This window comes from Triticum dicoccoides, chromosome 1B (genome assembly GCF_002162155.2).
Source record: "Triticum dicoccoides isolate Atlit2015 ecotype Zavitan chromosome 1B, WEW_v2.0, whole genome shotgun sequence".
Taxonomy (NCBI): domain Eukaryota; kingdom Viridiplantae; phylum Streptophyta; class Magnoliopsida; order Poales; family Poaceae; genus Triticum; species Triticum dicoccoides.
The window spans coordinates 150954936-150966657 of NC_041381.1; the positions used below are offsets into that span (position 1 = coordinate 150954936).

The 11722-nt window shown below is 51.6% G+C and overlaps 1 pseudogene; it reads right to left on the reverse strand.

Moving 5' to 3' along the window:
- LOC119350245 overlaps positions 1–3714 on the reverse strand; it is a 98454-nt pseudogene extending 94740 nt beyond the window's left edge.
- Positions 3715–11722: the final 8008 nt, after the last annotated feature.

The window sequence follows — 11722 nt, forward strand, 5'->3', positions numbered from 1 at the left end:
GCTGGGGGCTCCAACGCCTCAGGAGGTGCTCGACTTTCCGGAGGGTGTTGGCCCCGTCGACGCACCCACCCTCGTCGAGCATCCCGTGTATTTCGTCAGCACGGTGCTGCGGGATGCGAGGGCACGGTACCCCATGCCCCAGAAACTCTTGCTCGCACTGTTGGTGGCCTCTCGGAAGCTACGGCACTACTTCCAAGGTCACCCCATCAAGGTTGTCTCGGCATATCCATTGGAAAGGGTACTCAGGAGTCCCAACTCGGCGGGAAGGGTTGCTGAATGGAACATCGAGATTCAAGCGTTTCAGTTGGAATTCAGCACGACGAGGGTCGTCAAGGGAGCCGCACTTGCAGATTTCGTAGCAGAGTGGACAGAGGCGCCAGGGCTTGAAGCAGGCGAAGACCGGTCACTTTCCCTAGGAAGTGAGGCGCCGGACGGTTGGGTTATGTACTTCGATGGAGTCTTCTCGTGACATGGCGCGGGGGCTGGCGTAGTGCTCATATCCCCCACTCAGGACAAGCTCTACTACGTCGTGCAACTCTGTTTCAAGCATGGAGAGAAGGTTTCCAACAATATAGCGGAGTACGAGGGGCTGATAGCGGGCTTGAAAGCTGTAGTGGCCTTGGGGGTAAAGCGCCTCGTCATCAAAGGTGATTCACAGCTCCTTCGTCAACTTCTGCAACAAGGTGTATGAGCCGAGGGACGAGCACATGGAGGCATATCTAGCGGAGGTCCGTAGAATTGAGAAGCAGTTTTGGGGTTTGGAGTTGCAGCATGTGCCCCGCGACACCAATCAAGAGGCTGATGACATCGCCAAAAGGGCATCCAGGCGGCTCCCTCAAGAGCCCGGTGTCTTCGAGGAAAGACTCTTTAAACCCTCGGCGCCGCCGCCACCATCAAGCATAGCGCAACCTCAGGAGGAGCTCCCTCAACCACCTGCCTCAGGAGCTCCGGCCTGTGGCCCAACCTCAGGAGCACGCTTCCTCCTGGCGCTGGAGCCTCAAGAGGGATGTTGGACCATGGAACTCAAGAGTTACCTAATACAAGGGACTCTGCCAGAAAAGGAGGAGGACGCAGAACGCATGGCGCGACGGGCCACGACCTACTGCATTCAAGATGGAGAGCTCTACCGGAAGTAGCCGAACGACGTGTCCCTACATTGAATTTCCAGGGAACGGGGGAAAGAGCTGCTGGCAGACATACACGGTGGAGATTGTGGGCACCACTCATCATCACGAACCCTCGTTGGCAAGGTGTTCCGCAACGGGTTCTACTGGCCTACAACACACAACAACGCCGTCGAGCTGGTGAAAGCTTGTGAAGCCTGCCAATTCCACGCCAAGCAGATCCATCAGCCGGCTCAGGGCTTGCAGACCATGCCCCTCTCATGGCCATTCGCAGTTTGGGGGCTGGACATCTTGGGCCCATTTCCCCGGCCGCCAGGGGGCTATCGCTACCTCTACGTTGCCATCGACAAGTTCACCAAGTGGGCTGAGGTGGAAGCTGTCCGCACCATCCCAGCAGGCTCTGCAGTCAAGTTCATCAAGGGCCTCGTGAGCCGATTCGGAGTGCCTAATCGTATCATCACCGACAACGGTTCGCAATTCACTAGCAATCTCTTCAAAACATACTATGCTAATCTTGGAACGCAGATATGCTATGCTTTGGCGGCGCATCCTGGGAGCAACAACCAGGATGAACGAGCCAATGTGGAGGTCCTGAGGGGCCTCAAAACCAGGACCTTCAAGAAGAAGCTGGAGGCCTACGGCAGGGGCTGGTACGACGAGCTCCAATCCGTGATGTGGTCCATCTGCACGACCGCGACCAAGTCGACTGGCGAGACCCCATTCTTCCTCATCTACGGAGCAGAGGCGGTCCTCCCTCACGAGGTCAAGTGTCGCTCCGCGCGGGTCCTGGCGTTCAACGAAGCATAGAAGGACGCCATGCGGGGGACGGATCTCGTGCTGGGGGAGGAACGTCGTCGGGAGGCCGCGCTACGGGCGACAAGATACCAGCAGGTGCTGCGACGGTACCATTGCCGCAACATCCGCCCCAGGACTCTCGAGGTAGGGGACCTCGTGCTCAGGCGGGTGCTCTCCAGGGAAGGGCTGCACAAGCTCTCGCCCATGTGGGAGGGCCCCTTCAAGGTTGTTCATGTTTCTAGGCCTGGCTCCACATGCTTGGAGACCCCGGAGGGGGTGCCCATCCCGAACGCGTGGAACATTCAGCACCTCCGGAGATTCTACCCTTGAAGCGAGGCCCAGTGCCTGTGAGAAAAGGCTCGGTGCCTCTGAAGAAGGCCAATGCCTATGAAGCTTGTCGCTCTGAGGAAAGGCCCGGTGCCTGTGAAGAAGGCCAATGCCTGTGAAGCTCGACTCCCCCAAGAAAAGGCTCGGTGTCTGTGAAGAAGGCCAATGCCTGTGAAGCTCGCCGCCTGTGACACTCTCACATAATAATGAGTTGGGGTTGTACATGCCCCGGAGTCTCCGGAGTACCGCCCCCGGGCCTCGGGGGCTCCCGCCCATGCCCAGTGGCAGCACTTAGCTCCGCGCTGGTGAGAAGACGTCGAAGACTAGATTAGGTGCCGGACGCGGCTTTTCATTTGCTTTCTGCAGTTGGCTGGTTCATTTTGTTTGGGACTTTAGTTGGAGTTGCTTTCGATGTTGAGCGCCGTCCCGGCTATGTTTTCTTGTCTTGCCGCTTTCCTGACTCTTCTTTCCTTTCACAAACCTCGCGAGTATCCTCTGGCTTAATGTCGTGATGTTTCCCAACCTAAGTTCATAGCGGGAGCACTCCTCCCAGTCCATGCCCCACGGGCATCGCGACACGAACGTAGGACCCAAGCTGGTCACCCTCGTAGCTGGGGGACGGAGCCTGTCCCTCCGACTAAATTTTGCAGGCCCAAGACGCATCACAAGGCCTCTGGCTGGGGCCTCCCGAGGCAAAGGCCGCAATGAATCCCCCACCGAGCTAAGTTATTCCTACACATGAGCATGCAATACCGTAACTCGGCATGGAAATAATAGAAACAGCATGATAATTAAAGGCAACAGTCTAGCACGCCCCCATGGGGCTCCACACTTCTCTCTCTATGCAGATAAAACAAAATGGGCACGGCACGCCCAGCGACAGCCGCAGAAGAGGATCCGCGTCACCCTCCGGAGCTCAACTGGACCCCTCCTCACGCTTCACTGAGGCGCGGCGGTGAGACAATCCACCACCCCCCTCAAAGAGGGCGCGACGGAGCGGTGGCTGGCCACGGCCACCGCTGGAGGAGTTGCCGTCAGATGGGGAGTCACCGAAGCTTGGCGAGTTGCGGGCACCGCCTGGCGCGATCCCGCCTTCGTCTTCACCGTTGCCGTCGCTGAGGCTGAGCATCCGGTCACCGTCATCACTCTCAGGGAAGCACCCGGCACGGCGACCATCTTCTCCAAACACCCTCATGAAGAAGGTGGTGTCGCCGTCGAACTTGAAGTGAAGGGTGCACCGCTGGCCCAGGCCACGCACGCGGGCAAATGTCTGGTAGCCGTGAGCCAGGGCCACGTTCCTGGCAATGGAAACCTCGACCGCCACCCAAGAGGCTCTGCTGCAGCAGCCGTCTGCCTGAAGCCAGAGCCTACCAGTGGCACCGGCCGGTAGTTCGCCGGCGAAGAAGCGAGGGAGCTGGAGCCAGGTACCGGCCGGATCCTCCGACCAAACAACGAAATCCGGCAACATCTCCGCCAAATGGAATCGCGGGCGGGGAGGCCGCACAGCCACGGCTCGCCTCCCCCCATCAATCAAGCGGCCTTCACCAAGCAAGGGACCTCCGCCGCGACCGCGGGCGGTCCCCGCAGGGGTCGCGGGATGCTTGCGGGGGCGACCTCGGCCGCGCTTAGCCGGAGGGGAGCCAGGCCCCTCCCAGCGGGCCTTCCCTTTCTCTGCGGCCGAAAACTTCTTCGTAGGCACCATGAGACACAACGAGCTGGTGGAGGGAGAGCAGGGAGGAAGAGACGGAGCAAGGAGAGATGGACTGGAGGGGCTCACCCATTCCGTACTTATAGTCGGAGGAGGCCAACCGTCGGCCTCCACGATTGCAGGTAATCATGACTCGTTTTGCAAGCAGGGACCTGTCAAGTCGGGCAGTTACCGAGGCGTCATGGGGAAGTGGAGACGCCCACATCCGATCAACCGCCACGCGGCGCCCAAGGCCACGGGCTCTTGGGGCCCACGGCACTCCGCACTTGCCCCTTTGCTTCCCTGCTAAGCCAAGTCCGAGCACACCTTGGGCCCGGGGGCTACTGTCGGCGTTCTGGGAACGGGGTCCCCAGACTTGCCTGCCTACGGCCTGCGGCGTGGCTCAAGTGGTGGCCCAGTGCGGCCCATCTTCATTGACCCAGGCTCAAGACCCTCGCGAGGGTCCAAGCCTCGCGTGGCGGACGACGGAAGGCTTCCTCAGGAACAGCCTCGCCAGGCAGGCTCGCGAGGAGGCGGAGAGATCAAGGCAAGGGTACCTCGCGAGGTGCTCATGATGCAAGCCATGACGATCGAGATCAGGCGGGCGCTGGCCTGTCCAGTGTCCTTGTTTCCTCTTCGGTGCAAAGGGGGCAAGCGCAGGCGCAGAGTACCGAGGCGTCAAGTAAAGGTTGCCATTTCAGTGCAACGAGACCGAGACCACCAGAGCAGCAGGATGGAGGTCACCGTGGAGCCCAAGACGGCGTCATCACCAGAGTATTTGGCAGTCGAAGACCAACTTTAGTCAAGATAAGTTGTACTCGATGTTCCCCTTCAAAATGGCCGTTGTTGGCGCCCTTCCCGCTCAATATTTGGGAAGAGGGCCAGGGCCTCTATATATAGGTCTAGCCATCACAGTAGGAAGGGATCTCGGAATGAATCCTTCCCAAGCAGAACACCACCACAAGAACACCCCTCGCGAGGCTGTTCTTCCCCTGTACTGTTCATCACTGGCCCGTGAGGAAATCCACATACCACACACTGGAGTAGGGTATAACACCACAATGGTGGCCTGAACCAGTATAAACCTCGTGTCCCTCGTGTTGTTCATCGTGTAGTCTAGATTCTTAGCGAAGCGTTGGAACGTGGATCGGTAGGGGAGAGATCTTCGCGTGCACCCCAGAGTTCGAACCTTTAGGGTTTTGCCGGAACCCCACATCCGACAACTCCTTATTCCGTAGTCCATCAAATCTTTACCCAACACTTGAAAACTTCACAACACAAAACTCAACAGGAAATCTCATAAGCTCCGTCAGTGTAAGAAAGAAAAACCACCACATAAGGTACTGTAATTAACTCATTATTTATTTATATTGGTGTTAAACCTACTGTATTCCAACTTCTCAATGGTTCATACCCCCCGATACTAGCCATAGATGCATCAAAATAAGCAAACAACACACAAAAATAGAATCTGTCAAAAACAGAACAGTCTGTAGCAATCTGTAACTTTCGGATACTTCTGGAACTCCAAAAATCCTACCAAAATAGGACGACCTAGTCAATTTGTAACTTTCGAATACTATAGGTTCCTTCTCTTTAAAACTTTTCAAAGTAACTCCAACCTTAGATCCATATTGAGTAATTTGGTTGTGGATCTTTTTATCCAAATTTTCAATTAACTCCATAGTAGCAACTTTATTTTCAATAATTTCAAGCCTTTGCATCACATGTTCTAAAGTTAAAACTGTTCCGTTAACCAAAAGAGGTGGTAGACCGAACAAATCTGTCATGGCATTATAAGCATCAAAAGTATGGCTACCCAAAAAATTCCCTCTGGTAATGGTATCAAGAATGTATCTATTCCAAGGAGTAATGCCTACATAAAAATTGCGAAGAAGAACGGAAGTAGATTGCTTCCTAGTAGATCTATTTTGAGCATTGCAAATTCTATACCAAGCATCTTTTAGATTTATTCCCTCCCTTTGTTTAGAATTAAGAACTTCATGATCGGAAGTATTAACGATGATAGGAGGACTAGCCATGATAACGAGATAAGCAACTAACACACGAGCACACAAAAAGGCAAGCGAAAGAGAGAGGAGAACGGGAAAGAGAGGGCGAATAAAATGGCAAGGGTGAAGTGGGGGAGAGGAAAACGAGAGACAAATGGCAAATAATGTAATGCGAGGGAGATGAGTTTGTGATGGGTACTCGGTATGTCTTGACTTGAGCGAAGACCTCCCCGGTGACAGCGCCAGAAATCCTTCTTGATACCTCTTGAGCATGCGTTGGTTTTCCCCTTGAAGAGGAAAGGGTGATGCAGCAAAGTAGCGTAAGTATTTCCCTCGGTTTTTGAGAACCAAGGTATCAATCCAGTAGGAGGCTCCTCACAAGTCCCACGCGCCAACACAAACAAACAAGAACCTCGCAACCAACGTGATAAAGGGGTTGTCAATCCCTTCACGAAAACTTGCAAAAGTGAGATCTGATAGAGATAATAAGATAAGATAAATATTTTTGTTATTTTTATGATATAGATTAGAAAGTAAAAGATGCAAATAAAAGTAGATGGAAAATTTATATGATAAAAGGTAGACCCGGGGACCATTGGTTTCACTAGTGGCTTCTCTCAAGATAGCATAAGTATTACGGTGGGTGAACAAATTACTGTCGACCAATTGATAGAAAAGTGCATAGTTATGAGAATATCTAGGCATGATCATGTATATAGGCATCATGTTCGAACAAGTAGATCGAAACGATTCTGCATCTACTACTATTACTCCACTCATCGACCGACTCTTGCCTGCATCTAGAGTATTAAGTTCATAAGAACAGAGTAACGCATTAAGCAAGATGACATGATGTAGAGGGATAAACTCATGCAATATGATATAAACCCCCTCGATGGCAACAATACAATACGTGCCTTGCTGCCCCTGCTGTCATTGGGAAAGGACAACGCAAGATTGAACCCAAAGCTAAGCACTTCTCCCATTGCAAGAAAGATCAATCTAGTAGGCCAAACCAAACTGATAATTCGAAGAGACTTGCAAATTAACCAATCATACATAAAAGAATTCAGAGGAGATTCAAATATTTCTCATAGATAAACTCGATCATAAACCCACAATTCATCGGATCTCGACAAACACATCACAAAAAGAGTTACATCGAATAGATCTCCAAGAAGAGGAAGGAGAACTTTGTATTGAGAATCAAAGAGAGAGAAGAAGCCATCTAGCTAATAACTATGGACCCGAAGGTCTGTGGTAAACTACTCACAACTCATCGGAGAGGCCTTGGTGATGATGGAGAGGCCCTCCATGGTCGATTCCCCCTCTGGCAGAGCACCGACGAAGGCTCCAAGATGGGATCTCGCAGATACAGAAGGTTGCGGTGGTGGAATCATGTTTTCGTGGTGCTCTTGGATGGTTTCGGGGTACGTAGATATATATAGGAGGAATAAGTAGGTCGGTGGACACTCGAGGGGCCCAAGAGGGTGGGGGCGCGCCCACCCTTACAGGGCGCGCCGGGCACCCTCGTGACCGCCTCGCTCGTTGCTTCACGTCCACTCCAAGTCCCTTGGTTTCCATTTGTTCCAAAAAGATCGCTCCCGAAGGTTTCATCCCATTTGGAGTCCATTTGATATTCCTTTTCTTCGAAACACTGAAATAGGCAAAAAAACAGCAATTCGGGCTGGGCCTCCGATTAGTAGGTTAGTCCCAAAAATGATATAAAAGTGTAAAGTAAAGCCCATAAACATCTAAAACAGGTAATATAATAGCATGGAACAATAAAAAATTATAGATACGTTGGAGACGTATCAAAGCACCATGCTCCGCGCTGGCAGCCGACACTGCCAAGGAGCGGCTATGCCTATGCAAGAGCGGAAGCGCCATGCTCCGCGCTGGTGATAAACAACTGAGGGTAGACTTGTGGTTGCAACAACCTCAGGGAGCCTCCGGGCTCAGTGCCCAGCCTCACCACGCTGCTCTCCCTCGGGAGGGTAGCGCAAGGAGGTTGGGTACGGGGGCTACGCTCAGGTCACGCCTGGCGTACGCCACCCTACCAGGTCCCCCGGACCTGGTCTTCACGTGCCCCTCCCGAGTAAGAGCCCGACAAGGAAAGGTATGATGGTCTGTTCGTACGTCAAGGGGGACTCTTGAGCATCACATCTCAGGAGCCTATATGGCCGCGTAGCCCCTCACCCCCTAGTCTCGTCCTAGCAATCCGGACGACCCAACGGCGGCTGAGGTACGCGCGGGGCCGGGCCCTGCCAACGCAGAACATCAAGGCCTAACTCTCGTCCCTCCCTTCCCAAACCGTTCATACGTCAAGGGAGACTCCTGAGCATCGCGTCTCAGGAGCCTAACTGGCTGTGTAGCCCCTCACCCCTTGGTCTCGTCCTGGCAATCCGGATGACCCAATGGCGGCTGAGGTATGCGTGGGGGCCAGGATCTGCCGACGCAGAACGCCAAGGCTTGCCCTCGCACCTCCTTTCCCGAGCTGTTCGCACGTCAAGGGGGACTCCTGAGCATTGTGTCTCACGAGACTAACTGGCCACATAGCCCCTCACGCCTGTCCTCGTCCTGGCAATCTAGAAGACCCAGCGGCGGCTGAGGTACGCGCGGGGTCGGGCCCTGCCAACGCAGAACAATAAAGCAAAAACAAAGGAAGTCGCAAAACCATAATCTAACTATTACAAAACACATTGTTCCAAGCATCAATTTTAACGCCTCCACGAGGCATGGTACATGTTGCAGAGTAAAAACGGGAAGGAGCACCACCGCCGCGCCACCTCTTCAGCCTTGGCCATCGTCGTCACCCGCCTGTGGAGCCCCGTCATCGACGACATCACTGTCGCCCTTGCCCTCGGCCCCAGTCATAGGACCAATAGCAAGGAACTTGACCAGTAGGGCCTCCACCAGACATTTCATGGCGTCAGCAGCAGCGTCGCAGGAGTCGGGGTCCACGGGCTCGAGCAAGGCGGCAAAGTCGAAGCTGGCGTCCCGGAGATAGAGATGGCTGGAGGCGCGCGTCAGGGCTGAGGAAGAGAGTATGTGAGCCTCACATTCCACCACGGAGCCAAACCCGGCGATGACGTCCTCGAGCGCCTCCACGAGCTCAGGGAGCAGAGCGGTAGGGCTTTCCTTTGGAGTCACCACTGTCCTTTGGGGCTCGCTCCCAAAGAGTTCGTGCCGCGCCTTGCAGGACCTTGCCTCGAGGGAGGTGAACACGTTGCGCTCCATGGCGGCCACCTTCTCGGCCTCGGCAAGGGATGCACGAGCCGCCTCCGTCTCCTTCTTGAACTTCTCTAGGCGGCTGCGCTCTATGGCCTGCTCCTGGGCTGCCCGCTTCAGCTTGGCGTCGCAATCAGTGACCGCAGCTTCCAGGACCTTCAGCTTCTCCTCTCTCCCCTGGAGCAAACTGACCTGGGCGGCCCGCTGATCTTGGAGGGCCTTTAGTTTAGCCTCCATTGCACGACACCGCTACAGCGCATCCTTTCCCTCCTTCAGCGCCACGTCGCGTGATGTCTACTACACAACCTTCTTCTTATAGACGTTGTTGGGCCTCCAAGTGCAGAGGTTTGTAGGACAATAGCAAATTTCCCACAAGTGGATGACCTAAGGTTTATCAATCCGTGGGAGGCATAGGATGAAGATGGTCTCTCTCAAACAACCCTGCAACCAAATAACAAAGAGTCTCTTGTGTCCCCAACACACCCAATACAACGGTAAATTTTATAGGTGCACTAGTTCGGCGAAGAGATGGTGATACAAGTGCAATATGGATGATAGATATAGGATTTTATAATCTGAAATTATAAAAATAGCAAGGTAACTAATAAATAAAGTTAGTGTAAATGGTATTGCGATGCTAGGAAAGAAGGCCTAAGGTTCATACTTTCACTAGTGCAAGTTATCTCAACAATAATAACATAACTGGATCATATAACTATCCCTCAACATGCAACAAAGAGTCACTCCAAAGTCACTAATAGTGGAGAACAAATGAAGAGATTATTGTAGGGTACGAAACCACCTCAAAGTTATCCTTTCTGATCGATCTATTCAAGAGTCCGTAGTAAAATAACACAAAGCTATTCTTTCCGTTCGATCTATCATAGAGTTCGTACTAGAATAACACCTTAAGACACAAATCAACCAAAACCCTAATGTCACCTAGATATTCCAATGTCACCTCAAGTATCCATGGGCATGATTATACGATATGCATCACACAATCTCAGATTCATCTATTCAACCAACACAAAGTACTTCAAAGAGTTCCCCAAAGTTTCTACCGAAGAGTCAAGATGAAAACGTGTGCCAACCCCTATACATAAGTTCACATGGTCACGGAACCCGCAAGTTGATCACCAAAACATACATCAAGTAGATCACGTGATATCCCATTGTCACCACATATAAGCACATGCAAGACATACATCAAGTGTTCTCAAATCCTTAAAGACTCAATCCGAAATAACTTCAAAGGGAAAACTCAATCCATTACAAGAGAGTAGAGGGGGAGAAACATCATAAGATCCAACTATAATAGCAAAGCTCGCGATACATCAAGATCGTGCCAAATCAAGAACACGAGAGAGAGAGAGAGAGAGAGAGAGAGAGAGAGAGAGAGATCAAATACACAGCTACTGGTACATACCCTCAGCCCCGAGGGTGAACTACTCCCTCCTCGTCATGGAGAACGTCGGGATGATGAAGATGGCCACCGATAATGGATTCCCCCACCGGCAGGGTGTCGGAATGGGCTCCCGATAGGTTTTTGGTGGCTACAGAGGCTTGTGGCAGCGGGACTCCCGATCTCGGTTATTTTCTGGAGGTTTCAATAATTATAGGATTTTTTGGCGTAGGTCTCACGTCAGGGGGGTTTTTGGAATGTCCACGAGGCAGGGGGCGTCCTAGGGGGGCGCCCCCCACCCTCGTGAGCAGCCCGGGACTCTTCTGGCCCAACTCTTGCACTCTAGGGGCTTCTTTTGGTCCATAAAAATTTGTCAAAAATTGGCACGTCAATTGGACTCCGTTTGGTATTCCTTTTCTGTAAAACTCAAAAACAAGGAAAAAAAAGAAACTGACACTGGGCTCTAAGTTAATAGGTTAGTCCCAAAATAATATAAAAGTGTATAGTAAAGCCCATTAAACATCTAAAACAGATAATATAATAGCATGTATACTTCATAAATTATAGATACATTGGAGACGTATCAGCATCCCCAAGCTTAATTCCTGCGCGTCCTCGAGTAGGTAAATGATAAAAGAAAGAATTTATGAGGTGTGAATGCTAGCGGGTGCATAAGTTTGATCAATGATAATTTCAGTCACCTTTTCTAGCATCATTATATGTCATAACAGTAACTTATCTCATAAAACTTCTCATGAGTAAGTAACAAACTATTCAAATGTTAAAGCATAGACCATAAACTTTCTAGAAAACTAGCAAACTTCATTCTCATTCATCAAACAATTGCAATTCATCTTATTTTCAGGAAGGCTCTATGTCAGAGCTTTGATTTAGCAAACTCCACATACTCAACTATCATTTAATCTTTCACAATTGCTAACACTCACATGATATTTATGGGTTCAAAGTTTTAATCGAACACAGAGAAAGATCGGGGCTTATAGTTTCGCCTCCCAACCTTTTACCTTAAGGGTAATGTCAACAATAATAATTTATGAACGCCTACATCCAAGTGGATATATATATCCGGATCACCCGACACAAAGTGCTTACCAAAGGAAAAAGTGTGAAAAGGAAAGGT